Here is a 16,268-nt window from a genome sequence, read left to right on the forward strand (position 1 = left end):
TAACAAGTGGAAAAGGCTAGACTTTATGCAATGGCAATGACATTTCCCTTTTACTCATGAAGTTAAATTAATCCATAATTATCCCTAGCTCCTATGTAGAGCAAACCAGAACTTCTGTTTACCCTAACCACCCGACCCTTTGCAAAGCTGTCAACTGTAAGAATGCAATGACATCCTCTGAGGCCATTTCTGAGGGACAGAGGATATGCAGACAGAAATTGCACTAAGACAAGCCTAACCATTTCATTAAACCATCATTATTAGGTGAGTCCATTCTCCACTGCAGATTTCAAATTTGCAGGAACAAAAAAAACACACTTTACCAAACTGCCTTGTTAGGGTATTTTTTCAGAACATGCCTGCTAAACCTGCAACCAGATTGAAAGTGAGGAGCTATATGGGCTGTGCATCTCCCCTGCCTTACCTTTCAAGACTAACAGTAATGCACAGCCCATGACTACACAAGGCAGGTCTGAACAACAGTCACAAAAGGTGCATTCAGATACGCATCTGGGTTTCCACAAGTCCTTCTGAGATCTGCAAGTATTAAGTGTAGAAGCTGGTACTCAGAAGCTCAACAATAAGTCTATATGTGTTCATGCAAAAAATGCAGACATATTTTCATTCTAGAGCACGAAATAAATTTTACAAATCTGATACTAATGGACAGACTTGTGGTAGAAGTCTACCTTCAAAGTTGCTTTTTGTCTGAAATTAAGTCTAGGAACATGTTGATAACATGAGGTAGTACAGTTTTGTCTGTAGTCAGTCATTAACAGATTGACCAGGGAAGTGGTGGAGTCACTGTCCCTGGAGGCGTTCAAGTAACACGTGTGTTTGTGTACATGGAGCACCAAGGAACATGGTTATTAGGCATAGTATTGGTGGGCTGCTGGTTGGACTAGATGATCTCAGAGGTATTTTCCAATCTTAACAATTCCATGATTCTACAATTACTCCTTTCTGAGAGATGGTGAGAGAAGGGAGGGAGGGAGGGAGGGAGGGAGGGAGGAAGGCAGGCAGGAAGGCAGGCAGGAAGGCAGGAAGGAAGGCAGGAAGGAAGGCAGGCAGGCAGGCAGGCAGGAAGGAAGGAAGGAAGGAAGGAAGGAAGGAAGGAAGGAAGGAAGGAAGGAAGGAAGGAAGGAAGGAAGGAAGGTCAGAGAGAGAGAGAGAGAGAGAGATACTAGTTCTAGCCAGAGGATGCTTGTCTTGGTGGGGAAAGAACAGACAAAAGTCTTGTTCTTGGTTACATCCCATCGTAGATAATTTTTGTGCTCAGATGGATGATTGAAGTTATAAGTTCATGTTCACCTGAATTTTTCTACCTGTGCATATTCTGCGTGTCATCTTGCCATTTGGCTGTGCAGGGACCAGAACTGCTCCAGAAGCTGAGACTTGCCTGATTGCAGAAGCAGCTCCTAAGGAGGCATACCTTCACTGCAGCAACACTGCCAGTACACGCAACAAAAGTTCTTGAACAGGACTACTAGAATGGCTTCTGATAAGATCAATCTGACATCTGCTTGCCTTAGGAAAGCTGCTTCTCTTCACACACAAAATCACACGTGGAGTTGTAGAGGTTAGAAGGGATCTCAAGAGATCATCAAGTCCAACTCCTCTGCTAAAGCAGGTTCCCTACCATAGGTCACACAAATAGACATCCAGACGAGTCTTGAATATCTCCATAGGAGGAGACTCCACAGCCCCTCTGGGCAGCCTGTTCCAGTGCTCCATCTATCCTAAAGACATTCTTCAATATGTTTTTAAGAAAAACATTGAGGCTGAACGCTTTTGTGGCTTCCATCAGCTGGTACTGTAGAAACTTGACTTCGGTAGAGAATAAGCCCTCCACCAAGCCTCATCTGTCAATAGTGCTTCATGAAACAACTATGACTTTACTTGCATGTCAACAGAGATGCTCTGTCTGCAAATTGTCTCCAGGCTCAAAATTGCACCTGCTCCTCCCTGCCATACACTTTCTTTTTCATCTCAAGTCCTATTTGAAGTGTTACTAAAGATAGCTGAGCAATCAAAGAAAAAATGCATGGTTTTGAAATATGACACTGTAAGTATTACAGAAAAGTTGTGTATAATACGTACGTTGCTCTGAATGTAATGTCTCTTATTTCTTTCCATGCAAACTATAACAGATACAAAGAGCACAATAACACTGCGGGATAATAGCAAATCCTGAGCTACAAAACACTATTTGTCTATCGAGCCACAACCATTATCTATCCATTTTCACCACTGATAAACAAGAGACTGAATGCCATGCATGTAAAAATCTGTACGGTCATCTGGAACATGGCTTGTGTTCCATGTTGCTGTCACCACTGCTGAAACACACCACTCACATCGCTAACAACTACTGTTTGGTCTCTATAAATGTTCAGCAAGCATCAATGAATGTCAGTGAATATCATTTCTTCCACATGGAGGAATTAATTTCCACACCTTTGCTTCATACACACTTCCATGCCAGACTCCATTCTGTCACACTACCCCTCTGCTGCCATCAGTCACACAGCAACAAAATGTAATGGAGTATTGGCAGAAAGGTTCTACTGCCATACCACCAACATCTGTCTCTGATGTGGGCCATCATAATATAACAGAAGGCATTGCTTTTGGAGAAGCCTTCACATGTTAGTTACAGAGAAGAAAAATTCCAAAGCAGCAATAGCATTTTAGAGTGCATTCTTTAGGGGACCAATTATCTTCTGCAATAAATCACCACTTTATAGAAAACTTTGGGGACAATCATCCCATCCCACTCAGCACCCAAAATCACCTACACTTGTGTTTCTTCCACAGAAAAGTAGAGAACAGAACATACTCTAAATGACCTGAAAGATTAAGAAGCCCTGATACAGGGCATGCAGAAATCTCAGATGCACTTCTGCAATTCTGTCTCGCAGTGCGATCTAGAAAACCACACAGAATGAATCACAGAATCATAGAATGGCCTGGGTTGAAAAGGACCTCAAAGATCATCGAGTTTCAACCCCCCTGCCACAGGTAGGGTTGCCAACCACTCGACGAGGCTGCCCAGAGCCACGTCCAGCCTGGCCTTGTATGATTTCATGGATGGGGCATCCAAACAATCTCTGGGCACCTGTTCCAGTACGTCACCACCGTCTATGTCAAAAACTTCCTCTTAATATCTAACCTAAATCTCCCCTGTCTTAGTTTAAAACCATTCCCCCTTGTCCTATCACTATCCACTCTTGTACACAGCCGTTAACACATTCCCCCTCCTTGGTTCTTACCTTGATATGAAGACTTAAAGTGTCATGATTGTTCACCTTATTATGCAACCCGTCCCTCCTCAATACATCTCTCTGATGATCTTTTTTTTTTTTAATTTAATGTATCATTAGTTGAACCTCTGGTAGAACACCACTGCAGTGATCACTTTTCAGCACTGGGTAAGAAGTAAAACTCAAACTGAAGTTATTGGAAATTTTGCCTGTAAAACCTCAAAACAAAATCCAAATTAAGAAGGTAAGCCTTTCTCCCCAGCTCTCAAAGGTGCTGGGCTGTTTAGTGTCCTCATTTTCATCTTCAGTATGAACTTCAGGATTCTAAGTACAGAAACCAACCTGGAATATATGTAATTCCTAAAAAATTTAATAGTGTCCTTGAATTATAGGTTAATAACTAGTCTTAGCAACATCCAGTAGCCAGTGAATCTTAAACAGAAGACTTCTTATTTTAAGTTCTATTTTCTTTTCCTTCTATCCTCATGTCATTTCATGAGGCTGGACTTCCAACATTAAAGCAAACGTGCATTCCAAATGAAATCTTATAATCCCAGTTTCCAAACCATGTTCAGTGTTAATCTCTACTCTAGGAGGAGATTATATCAGCTAGAAGCATGTTGAAATTACAATGTCAAAAAAGAGGTAGTAGTCCAATTCTGAAATAAAAGCATTTTGAAAGACTAATGAATTTTGAAATAAAAGCATTTTCCAGTGCATCTGCAATTGCTTTTCTGATGTTTTAGCTACTGAATCCTCCTCACAGATCTTCTCAGCTGCTTTTAGGAACGCTGCAAGTCCCATGTGCAATGCCATTTCTCAGAAAACATGCACTTGCCACTTAAGACCAGGATACTTTCATTACCATCAACATTTCCTGTTTCTCCCTTCAAGATGAGGTATAAAAGGAAATTACTGAAGCTAAGAAGGAAGATAATTCGGTTTGGGGTGGATTTTTTTTTCCCTAACATCTCCTGTTAGCAGCTGCATCTTCTTCTTTTCTCAGATGCAGAGAAGGGAAAGAAAGGGAAAGCACATGCTACACTAGCAGTAGCAGAAACTGACTCAACATTTGGCATGTGTTGAAGTGCCACAATGCAATGCCAGGTAAAAATACCCCAGAAGCTCCAAACAGGACTCTTCTGGCAGAAATCAGAGGAGTACCTGGATCATATCCAAGCTTCTATGGCTGGCTTAAAATTAGCTATACAGCTCATCTGTCTAAGAAAATCCCAGTACAGGCAAATATTGAACTAAACATTTTACCATTTTGAAGGCAAGTTTCAATTGGAAAGTGGAGTTTGCCTCTGGAAAAGCTGAGAACACCTCATCTTGTCATTCTTCTCTTTATTAAATCTTTGTATCTTTATAACACAGGCTTAACTCACAATCAATATTCAAATTTCTTCCCATCATTATTTTTTACAATAAATCATTCGATTGATTCCATTTTCTTTGGAGCTCCATTTAAAATGCCTTGAAAACTGAATTTATGCACAATTGTGTTAATCTTCTACATAAGTTTAACTAGACACTACACCAAGGCCTTTCAGTCACCCCCAATAGTACATATCTTGCCTAGTACACAGCATTAAGATAGTGTTACCCTTATTGAGCTAAGCAAAAGAAGAAAATCATCTCATGAGAAATAAAGAGTCAACAAGATTAGTCTTCTCCTTTGACAAGTATTACATAGCAGATGCTGTCTTTTGCTAAAATGCAATTTGGCCACAGTTCAGCTGGTCATGTCTCTGGTTCCCCATATGCCATATATATATTACTTCATGTTTTTGTTAAAAAGAGAGACTGGCTAACACAGAAACTTGACCTGTACAACAGCTGAGCTGCCACCTTTACTGGCTCTTTCCATCAAGCCTTGCTCCCCATTGTGAAAAAGAGAAGACTCAATCACCTAAGAGAAAGGAGTCAAGTTGACTGCAGAAAACAGGCTTCTGAAAATTACCCTGAAGGCAGCAGCTCAATTCCAGCTAGGCGTTTTGCTACTTGACCCACTTTTGATTGCAATTTTTACTCTTGTACATCTAATAGACCTGATCACACACAGAGGAACAGATGCATGAAGCTAGTTGAACTACCTCTTCAAAAAAAGTTGAGCACAAAGGTTATTGCAAAACCATTGACCTTCCCCCCATGCACATGTCATGTTTAAACTCAAAAAATCATACAAGAAGATGGTGCAAACAATTACAGCGACCATATTCTACTCTTCTGTGGAAGCACTTATAGAAAATATGCCATAGCAGACTATTTTGTAAGAACTCAACAAAAAAGTGATGGAATTTGCATGCACTAAACATTTCAAGGTGGAAAAGTAGTCTCACTCTTGAGTCCCACCTTGTTCAGACAAACAATTTATAATACCACAGCCCATGCAAAAAATTAACAAATATCACACTTCCTAGTTCTGCACACAAAGCACCAAGATGAAAACATTTTGCCAAGTGCATACTGTTCTAGGAAGGTACAGCCTAAAACAGTCCTGCACAGACAACAGAGTCTTCAAGGCATGTCAACAAAATACTTCAGAGCTAACCGGCCTCACCATCAGGACATTTTGATGTCTACACTAACAGTTAATTAGAACTGAGCAGGTGAAGCAAGAAAAAATCTGTCTCAAGTATACTGAGGTGCTTGCAAAGTATCAAATGAGCATCAGTCTGCTTGCGCCCACTTGAATGGTTTGAGGTGCCACTGGAAAAACAATGCCAATAGACAATTAAAAAGAGATGACGACAGAAAGAAATAGATTTTATTACTAAGAATTGGAAGGAACAGTTTTTCTTAAACATCATCTAACTAACACTCAGGTATTAAATACAGGAAACACCACTAATGCTGTCTTATAACTAACTGTTCATACAGTAAAATTCATAGTGCACAAGGCAACCAGTATCCAGCAGGGGAAGGGAAAATTTCAACAGTCCAGACTGAAGATAATTTAAAAAAAGAACAAAAAAAGAAAAAAGAAAATAAGAAAATAAAAACTTAAATACGTAATATCTATACGCAATTTTATGAACAAATCACGTATATTTAGAAAGTGGGATAAAAACGGATTAAATGCCTCTATTTAAGAAAGCTGGTCCATTCCTTTCCTAATCATATATGCAGAAAATAAAAATATTCATGGCAGTGTCAACTAATCAAATATGAAGCTTTGAGGAAGGCGTTACTGACACCAACTCTCTGACCAAAAGAGAAATAAAATCCTAAGACATCTCATGACACCAGAATATTCAGTGAGAACACACACAACCCAGGGACATGACTACACCTTCCTGAATCAGTTTCCCAAGGAAAGAAAACCACACTGACCACTTTATTTGCTCATAAATAGCGAGCAGCAGTAGAACAGGATGTAGCAGGCAGAAACTAGAACACAGGAAGTTCTATACTAACAGGAGGAATAACTTTTTTGCTGTCAGTGTCGGAGTGATGGAACAGGCTGCCTAGAGAGGTTGTAGTCTCCTTCTGTGGAGATATTCAAGACTCATCTCGATGCCTATCTGTGTGACCTATCTGTAAGGAACCTGTTTTTGCGAGAGCCTGGACTACAGGTTCCTTCCTACAAAACCCTACCATTCTGTGATTCTGTAATCTCATTTCATCTCCGCCCGCTGAACTTGTATGCAGTTTTACAAATAAATTCATACATACATGTGTACGTATGCGTGCGAATGACACAAGTGAAAGATCACAGAACCACACACTGAGATATGTCGTCCTCCACATTTCTGAAAAACTAACAAACAACATTTAATTCACTCGGGTTTACTAGACTGCTTTCATATTTTCTAACAAGGGGGTTTAATTATAATCTTTCAACAGTATCTTAAGTAGCTTAATAGAGATTAAAGAGAAAAACAAGAAAAAGTTGCAAGTGACTGTTATGTGTCTTTAAAGCTTTGAGTAGTTTCTTTTAAATCTAGTTTCTGTCCACAGTACTATCTTTGCCATCCTCACTTATTTCTTAATTTTCATGCTTTATCTCAGCCACCTCCCCTTTAAATTCTTCTGGTAAGTAAGATTTATGAGTAAGCATTACAAATTGCTAAAAAGAGCACTGCAAATAAAGCAGAACAAATACAGCAGGAAAGAAAAAGAAGTGAACAGGAGTACTAGTAGGCTGTACTTTTTTTTTTTTTAACAGTATTCTATAAAATGACAACAGTACTTGCCAACTAGTGAAAATACCACTTTAGGCCTGCTATTTGCACATATATTTGACCTTTTTCAAACAGATCTTCAGTGTTTTGAAAGCGGTAGCTGATGTTGAACAATCCTGCTGTCTTTACTAGCTGCTTCTGCTTCTGCGTTTCTAACACATTAAACCAGGCATAAAATGATTTTAAATGGCAGATTCAAGTCCACAGCCAGCCCTGTATTTTGTCAAGGCTCCACCAATGGCCCAGATAAGCAGTGCCTCTTATGCTCTGGCATGAAATCCTCCTCTTGCTCTCCCATGGATTTGGGAAGTAAAGGAATTGTTCTGCTTCAATTCCTGATTGCTTAGAAAACAGGAAGCACCTTTTGGCATTGCCAACACAACAACTACTCCCTGATGCCTGACCTCATGGACAGCAAATTAATCAAGCTTTACTTTCACTGGACTTGTATTAATTAGGTATCCTGTGTTAGCTACGATATTCAGAGAGTAAAAACCTCAGTGACCAAGTCAGTATAATCCCTATCATCATTACAAATCACCAAAAGGACACAGAAGTTTTACCAAAAGCCTGTGAGTGGAGCTTGTTTGGGAAGCTGGTCCTTGCAAACAATTTAGGAGCTGTATCCAGCCCTTAGGAAAGAAACTTGTGTGATTTCTCTACAAATCAATTACTGGGAGAACTTGCATCAAGCTAAATAATTTGTCTCCAGTGCTTTAGGAAAGTGCATCTTAACTTCACAGCCACCTCTTGTCATATCTATTCATATGCAGTGAAGGGAAAAGACGGCTTGGGGGAAAAGAGAGAGCAGGACAGTGGACAGGTTAGAAAATCTTAACACATGACGGATCATATGGTGAGTAGCTCCATTTCATGAGCCCGCAACAGCACACTGAATGAGGCAGTAGCAACTGGAAGAAAGCATATTTGCAATTGCAAGAAGCAGATTGTCCACCTAGAATCCGACCAGCCTCTGAAACTGAGCCAGGTTCAGCTTCTGCAGCTGAGTCAGATATTACGTCACCCTGTGCAACTCCTTTGAAAAGCAGGTTCTGGGATGGGGGGGGCACTGAAGGACAATGCAGAGCAGAAGAGATAAGGGATGAATTAAGTAGCTCAGGTTACAGAACTGTCTGTGAGGGATTTTTGCTATACTAGGCAATAATACACATATTTACTTTTCAAACAGAACCAGGATTACATAAGCCAGGATAATATTATTTATATTATATAAAACAAAGAAAACAAAAAAAAACCCACAGAGAAATAACACTACCATTACGCATTCTAGCTGAAGCACCACAGGCTGTCCAAAATGCGTGGCATATCTTAAATATAGTAGCTCCACATTTCTACTTAACCTGGTCATTATGTCTGGAACCTGTCCTAGAGTACATAAAATAATAATCATCATCACTATCACCATCCAATAGTATATGAATAATAGTAATCAACAAGTATAGTATCCAACATCTATAAAGACCACAATTATCGTGCAGCAATCAGACCTTAGCATTTTGTCATAACTGGATCACAGAAGAAAACATATTTGAAAGAATGGCATGTAACAAAAATCTATCAAGGAAAAAAGACCACAACAGATCATTTGTTTAGTCCTTTTTATTATCTTGTGGAATACTACTTATTCACATGCTTTTTTTCAGAGAAAGTAATGCAGAAGCTGTATTTGTCTCAGCCATGCTTAAGGCTACAGAGGTATGTGAATTCTCCCTGGCAATCTGAAACCTATAAAAGGCAAAGAAGAAAAAAGAGTAAGTAAATAAGTTCCTGAATGGCCACAAACTGAAGCATCCTGGGAAGCACTCGGGAAGATTTGATTCTTTATTCACAGAATGACTGTAATGGAGAATAGAATTTTAAAATATTTATGAATGGGAATATTTTGCCTTCCGTGGAAGTATATAGAGCATGCAATTAAAAAAAAAAAAAAAAAAAAGACCAACAATTAAAGAGTATAAAAAAAATTCCCCTCGATTACTGAATGACAAAAATTACCACAAAATTAGAGAACCAAGTTTAAACATCATAAAATCGATCAAAATCATTCAGGGTTAAAAAGTCACTTACAGCCATGAAGTCCAACCATCACCTAACATTATGAAATCTATCACTAAATTGTGACTCTAAGCACCACATCCACACACCTCTTAAAATCCACCACTCCACCACTTTCATGGACAGCCTGTTCTAATGCCTGACCACCCTTTCTGCAAATAAACTCTTCTTGACACCCAATCTAAACCTTCTGTGGTGCAACTGGAGACTGTTTCTTCATGCCCTATCACTCGTGACCCAAGAAAAGAGACCAACACCTTCCTCACTACTGCCTCCTTTCAGGTAGTCACAGAAAGCAATTTGGCTCCTTCTCTCCAGACTACACAAACCCGGTGCTCTTAGCTTTTCTTCGTATGTCTTGTTTTCTAGTTACTTTATAAGCTTTGTTGCTCCTTACACATGCTCAAGCAACTCAATAATTTTCTTGTAGTGAGAGGCCCAAAGCTAACATGGTACTTGATGCGCAGTCTCACCAGTGCTGAGTACAGAGTGATGATCACCTCTCTGATTCTGCTGACTATGCTATTTTTGGTACACTAAGCAAAATATCCATATAAAGTGTGGGAGGGGTTGTATGATGAACATTCTCCCTGAAACAGTGTGCAACAGTATAGATAGACAAAAGTAATTCAAGACCACAGATGTCAAATGATTCGGACTTCAGTCATTCATCAAAAGATAATGGGCAGGAAAGATTTCCTCTTTAAACTACCAGATGGTCCTGGACTGAAATAATTGAACCAAAAACTTCAGCTTCTAGCCTCCAGGAAGAAAGAAAGAGAGAAAGAGGGAAAGAAAAAAAGGAAAAACTTACTGGCTAACCTCAGGGCAGAACTGCCATACACCTAGGATATGGATAACTTTGCTGAACAGTGTTTGATATATGACCACTTCCCCAAAGTAAGATGCGTTCCCTGGAAAATAAAAAAAACTCAGCAAGCAATGTATCTGCTTTTCTCCACTCAGGCACATACACCTTCTTTAAATAAATAGATGCTTTTACAACTAAATAATAATATGCACTCATTCTTATTTACTTAGAAACCTTTGCTTATTTACTTAGAAACAAGGATATCTTGTGTGGCCAGTAAATCAATCTACCGTATTATCATGTCACATTCAGTGAAACATTCAGCAGGAACTGCAAAAACCTTCATAATAATTAATCCCTTCAATAAATTACATCTCAGGACAGATTGCATGCTCCAAAATTCCCTCTCTTCAGTTAAAACATGGGTGTTTGCAGTCTCCCACTTAAATAATATGCTTTATTTAGTTGTTTTATACAGGATAAATCAGGCTTACACGATTGAAAATGGCAGAAGCAAGGTATTTGCTCTTAAAATAATTACAGAAATCCATATGCTTAGTGGCTTTGATTCTTTTCAGCGTGTTCATAAACAGAATAACACTTGAATTTCCAAAAATACTGACTTCCTACTTTTTCAGAACACTGTTTTGAAAGGAATTTCCAATTTAATTCTGTCTCTTTACGATGCTTTCAAAGATCACTTTGTTGTGATGAAAGGAAAACCACAAAAATTAGGTCTGTCATACATTTGTGAGCCTACAGCAAAGAAGAATTACCTACATTGAAGAAGCTGTTTTAGTAAATGTGAATAAATGAGAACTTTACATTTTTTTCCTCCTAAGCACAACGATGTATAGAAAAGACCACATAGCCTTGAAAATTCCTCTTACATTGATAATTCACTCTATTTTACCAAATAACAGAGAGACTGGACAGAACAGGGAATAGAAAGCCATACAGCAGGGCAGCCAGTGCATGAGCCCTGACTTCCACTGCACTCTGAAATCAGTCACAAGCAGAGGTTCTAATTTACAGGCAGAAATCAGCCCACAATAAAAACTGAAAAGGTGGAAACACTTACAAAACCCCCCTGTAGGCACACTTTACAGTAACAGGGAAGGATCTTCAGCTCTAAACAAGTTGAGATTCTCCTTGTTTACTTTTGCCTATAACATGTGAATTCATTCCAGCACCACAGCCATTATACATACTGAAATGTGATGGTGGCTTTAATATGATTTACAATAGCAAGTAGGAAACTGCTGATATACAATAAAAACAATTGCATTTTAATATTTGTGCTTTTTCTCTTAAAACTAATTTAGTTGATAAGCCTTAAAAACATTAACTGACATAACCATGCCATTGGACTGAGTATACATACATACCTATTTATGCAATTATATCATTAAGCTTGTGTGCTTAGATGTAACAGGATGATCAGTACTCTATTTCTATTTGTGTTCTAACTGGATGAGCATTAGAAAATTCAACTGAACTGTAAACAAATTAAATGTCTAATAATTACAGATGGAAGGGAAAGATCAGTTTCCACTTCATATTACGTCATTTGATTATTGATATACCATGCAGAGAAAACGATGCAAAACATACTATCACAGAAGCACAGAATATTGTGAGGTGGAAAGGATTCACAAGGATCATCTACTCCTGGCTCCACACAGCACCACTGGAAATCCACACCCTGTGCCTGGGAAGTGTCCAAACACTCCCTGAACTTTGACACCTGGGGCTATGCCCACTCTCCTGGGCAGGCTGTTCCATGCCCACCACCCTCTGGTGCAGACCCTGTCCCTAATACTCAGCTGCCCCTCCCCTGACACAGCTCCATACCGTTCCCTCGGGCCCTGTCGCTGTCACAGAGAGCAGAGCTCAGCGCTGCCCCTCCGCTCCCTGTGAGGAGCTGCAGCCGCCATCAGGCCTCCCCTCAGCCTGCCCGGCTCTGGGCTGAACAGACTCAGGGACCTCAGCGTCTTCTCACATACCTTGCCCTAAGACGTTTCACCATCTTTACAGCCCTCCTTTGGATGCTCTCTCATAATTTTATGTCCTTCTTTTATTGTGGCACCCAGCACTGGAGGTGAGGCCACACAGCACAGGGCAGATGAGACAGCCCCTCCCCTCGCCCACTGGCAGTGCTGGGCCTGATGCACCCCAGGTATGGCCCTTTGGGCTGCCAGGGCACACTGCTGGCTCATGTTCCACTTGCCATCAACCAGAGTTCACAGATCCCTTTCCATAGGGCTGCTCTCCAGCCTCCCATCCCCAGTCCGTATATATAGTAAGGGTCGTCCATCCCTGGTGCAGACTCTGGCACTTGCTCTTTTTTAAACTTGATGTGGTTGGTGTTTGCCCAGCACTCTAATTATGGCTAGCAACTTTGGATGACAGACTTCTGATGATAATGGGATAGTTTATAACTTTGTCTTTTTCCTTCACTGTGGTCTTAACACCACCACAACAGCAAACTCCCGTTCATTATTTATTTGCATCACACTTTGTTATAGTACATAAAGCAAACAGCTTCAGAGTGCTGACTGCTTGCAAAAGACTGTCTTCATGAGAACGATGCAGCCTAATACAAATTATTTATTTGGTCTGACAAGATATCAGAGTTGTTACATAAAATTAACTTTCAAAGCTGACTGTGATGCTCATGTGATTTTGGGAGCACATTCTCAATCTCTCATAAAACCAGTACTGACTGTAATAGCTGTAACAGTTTTTAAAAAAGCAGCTGCTGTTCTTGCCCAGATTTCAAGATTATCAGTGCTTCTACAACAGAAGACATGGATACAACATCCCAAACCTCTTTTCTGTTAAATCTCTAAGAGCAGGCTCAGTAACTACTTCCATTATACTTACAACACAAAGTCATTTTTTCAAGAAAATGGCCCCAGTCATTGTAAATGTAATAAAATTATAAGCAAGTACATAGATTTCAGAGCTACTATTTTTAAGTTTTATGCATATGCAGTTCCAGATTCCAAGCAATATTTGGGAAACAATGGTGACTACTATATAGAATCATAAAATGGTTTTGGTTGTGATCTTTAAGATCACGTAGTTTCAACAACCCTGCTACAGGCAGGGACACCTCCCACTAGACCAGATTGTTCAAAGCCCCATCCAGCCTGACCGTGAATGCTTCCAGGGAGGGGGCATCCACAAACTCACTGAGCAGACTGTTCCAGTGTCTCACCACCTTCACAGAAAATAATTTCTTCCTAATATCTAGTCTAAATCTACCCTCTTCCAGTTTAAAAACATTTCCCCTTACCCTGCCACTTCCTGCCCTTAGAAAAGGTCCCTCCCCAGCTTTCCTGTGGGCCCCCTTCAGGTACTGGAAGACTGCTATAAGGTCTCCTCAGAGCCTTCTCCTGTCCAGGCTGAACAGCCCCAGCTCTCTCAGCCTGTCCTCATAGGGGAGGTGCTCCAGCCCTCTGATCACCTTTGTGGCCCTCCTCTGGGCCTGCTCCAACAACTCCATGTCCTTCTTGTGACCCCTCCAAGTGGGGTCTCACAAGAGCAGAGTAGAGGGACAGAGTCACCTCCCTCGACCTGATGGTCACACTTGATGCAGCCCAGGTTGCAGCTGGCCTTCTGGGCTGCTAGCACATATTGCCAGCTCATCAATCAACGCTCCCAAATCCATTTCCTCAGGGCTGCTCTCAAGCCATTCTCTGCCCAACCTCCATCTGTGTTTGAGATCACCTCAACTAGATACAGGACTTTGCACTTTGCCTTGCTGAACTTCATGAAGTTGGCATGGGCCCACCTCTAAAGCCTGCCTAGATCCTTCTGGATAGCATTCCTTCCCTCTACCCTGTGATTTACACCACTCAGCTTGGTGTCATCTGCAAACTTGCTGAGGGTGCACTCCATCCCACTGTCCATGTCACCTACAAAGATGCTAAATAATACCAGTCCTAACACTGACCCCTGAGGACTGCCACTCATCACTGTCCTCCACTTGGACAATGAGCCATTGACTGCAACTCTCTGAGTGTGACCATCCAGCCAATTCCTTATCCAGTGAGTGGTCCATCTATCAAATCTATTTTTCTCCAATTTGATGACCAGGACATCATGCTGGACAGTATCAAACACTTTGCACAAGTCAACGTAGATGACATCAGTTGCTCATGTAAACAGTGTACATTCTATACATCCTAAATCATATTTATTTCACTGCATTCAGACCATCCAGTTGGTCTGTTCACCTTAATGCACTTTGGAGGATTTCTGGAAAAGGAGCTAACCAATTTTCCAGATTAAAATCTCTATACATTAACTTCTGTCTTCATTTCCCACCCCGAGCTTCCGAAGTTTCACACTTGAAAACTGTGCTCCTTTTCCTGCAGGATGTTTTGCATTACAGATTTGTTTTTAACTGATGTCACTAATTGGTTAAGCAAATAATAGGTGTACACACCTTAATCTAAATAGACAAATTTTGTGTTTTACATATTATTCATGGTATATCTTTCCAGAAGATGATACAAGCTATAACCCTCTTCCCCAGAAACACGTATGAGCTGTAAAGCAGTATACATTTATTCTAACTTCTCTGGTAACCCCTTTTATTTAGAAGCTGGACAAGGCATGACCCATCCAGTTAGTTACATGCCAGTGTAACTGGTGTCAGTACGTTCTGAAGTACTTGAACTTCAGTGACACTGCACTCGAAGAATATGGTTCAGTGCATGCTTTGCAGTTAACTAACATGCAATCTGTCAAGTAGTCAACTTAAAAATGATGAAAAAAGAAACACCTTTTAAATACTCTAAAATGTTTTATATATAATGAAAGGTATATATATATCTGCATTTCCCATTCATGCTTTTCTGGTGTCAGCAGTAAGGACAGCAGTATGCATATGCTTCTCATTGTCCAATACAGTTGAGGGGAAATCTGTTGCAAGTACAAAAGCCACATTCACAATTCAGGTGTGCCATATTAAATCTCGCAAACAGTATCTCTGAGTAATTCATGAATAATGGGGTAAGAAGGCAACTGTTTTCTCTAACAGTTCTAGTCAAGAATTGAAAAGACAGTCTGTTGGCATTCTTTACCACACCATCCTTTATCACATTAAATAATCATTTAAAAGCCAACTGTGAAATGTTCATTAAAAAGTATATAAGTTCTTTAGCTTATTAGTTTTCTAACAGATATGTCCCCTACACTGAAGTCCTTCTGAGCTGATGTTTAAGCTGGCTGCCTCATTCCTAAGGACTTTTATCTAGTGTAATTTTAAAATAAATTAGTCTAATTCAACTACAGCTAGTCAAATTCCTGATGCAAATCAACAGAAACATTTACATTATTTTTCTAAATTCATTTTCCCTAGTGCCTCAACATTGTTTTTTTTTTTTTCCAAAGCAGAAAATCACACTGGAAGGTAATAAGCAGCTCACCAGCACTATTACCCTACTGCAGTGTTCTCTAACACACTGTTAAAACCCCTGGGTTCTGCATATCAGAAGTTTCATACTAGAGATGCCAGCCTTTCTCTTTTTTTAAAGAATTTAACATTATTTCAAGCATTAAAAGCTGTTGATTGTATTGATGATCAAAACATTCATGGTTGGAGTACACGTAATTTGGTGGACAAAAATACAGCAATTCTGTAGTAGCTGAAGAGCTCAGCAGAGCTGAGTCTATCTTTAAAGTCTGTAGACATTGCTACAGACAAGCCAAAAACAAGATAAGTCTAAATGTAGTTGACATTATTCACAAGGTAGTGACCCTCCCGGCACACAACTGGGTGAGAAGATGTCATGCTGGATCTTCCATGCCAAATTCAAACCAGAAAAGTATTACATATCATTTCTTAATTGAAAATTGGATGCTTCTGATAAATATCCAAAGATTTATTACCTTCTTGGAAACACAATCATTATAGAG

General features: G+C 39.9%; 1 protein-coding gene across 3 annotated transcripts in view; it reads right to left on the reverse strand.

Moving 5' to 3' along the window:
* FRMD3 (FERM domain containing 3) overlaps positions 1 to 16,268 on the reverse strand; it is a 159,742-nt gene that overhangs the window by 107,423 nt on the left and 36,051 nt on the right. The window lies entirely within an intron of this gene.

This window comes from Gallus gallus, chromosome Z (assembly GCF_016699485.2).
Source record: "Gallus gallus isolate bGalGal1 chromosome Z, bGalGal1.mat.broiler.GRCg7b, whole genome shotgun sequence".
NCBI classification, from domain to species: Eukaryota; Metazoa; Chordata; class Aves; order Galliformes; family Phasianidae; genus Gallus; species Gallus gallus.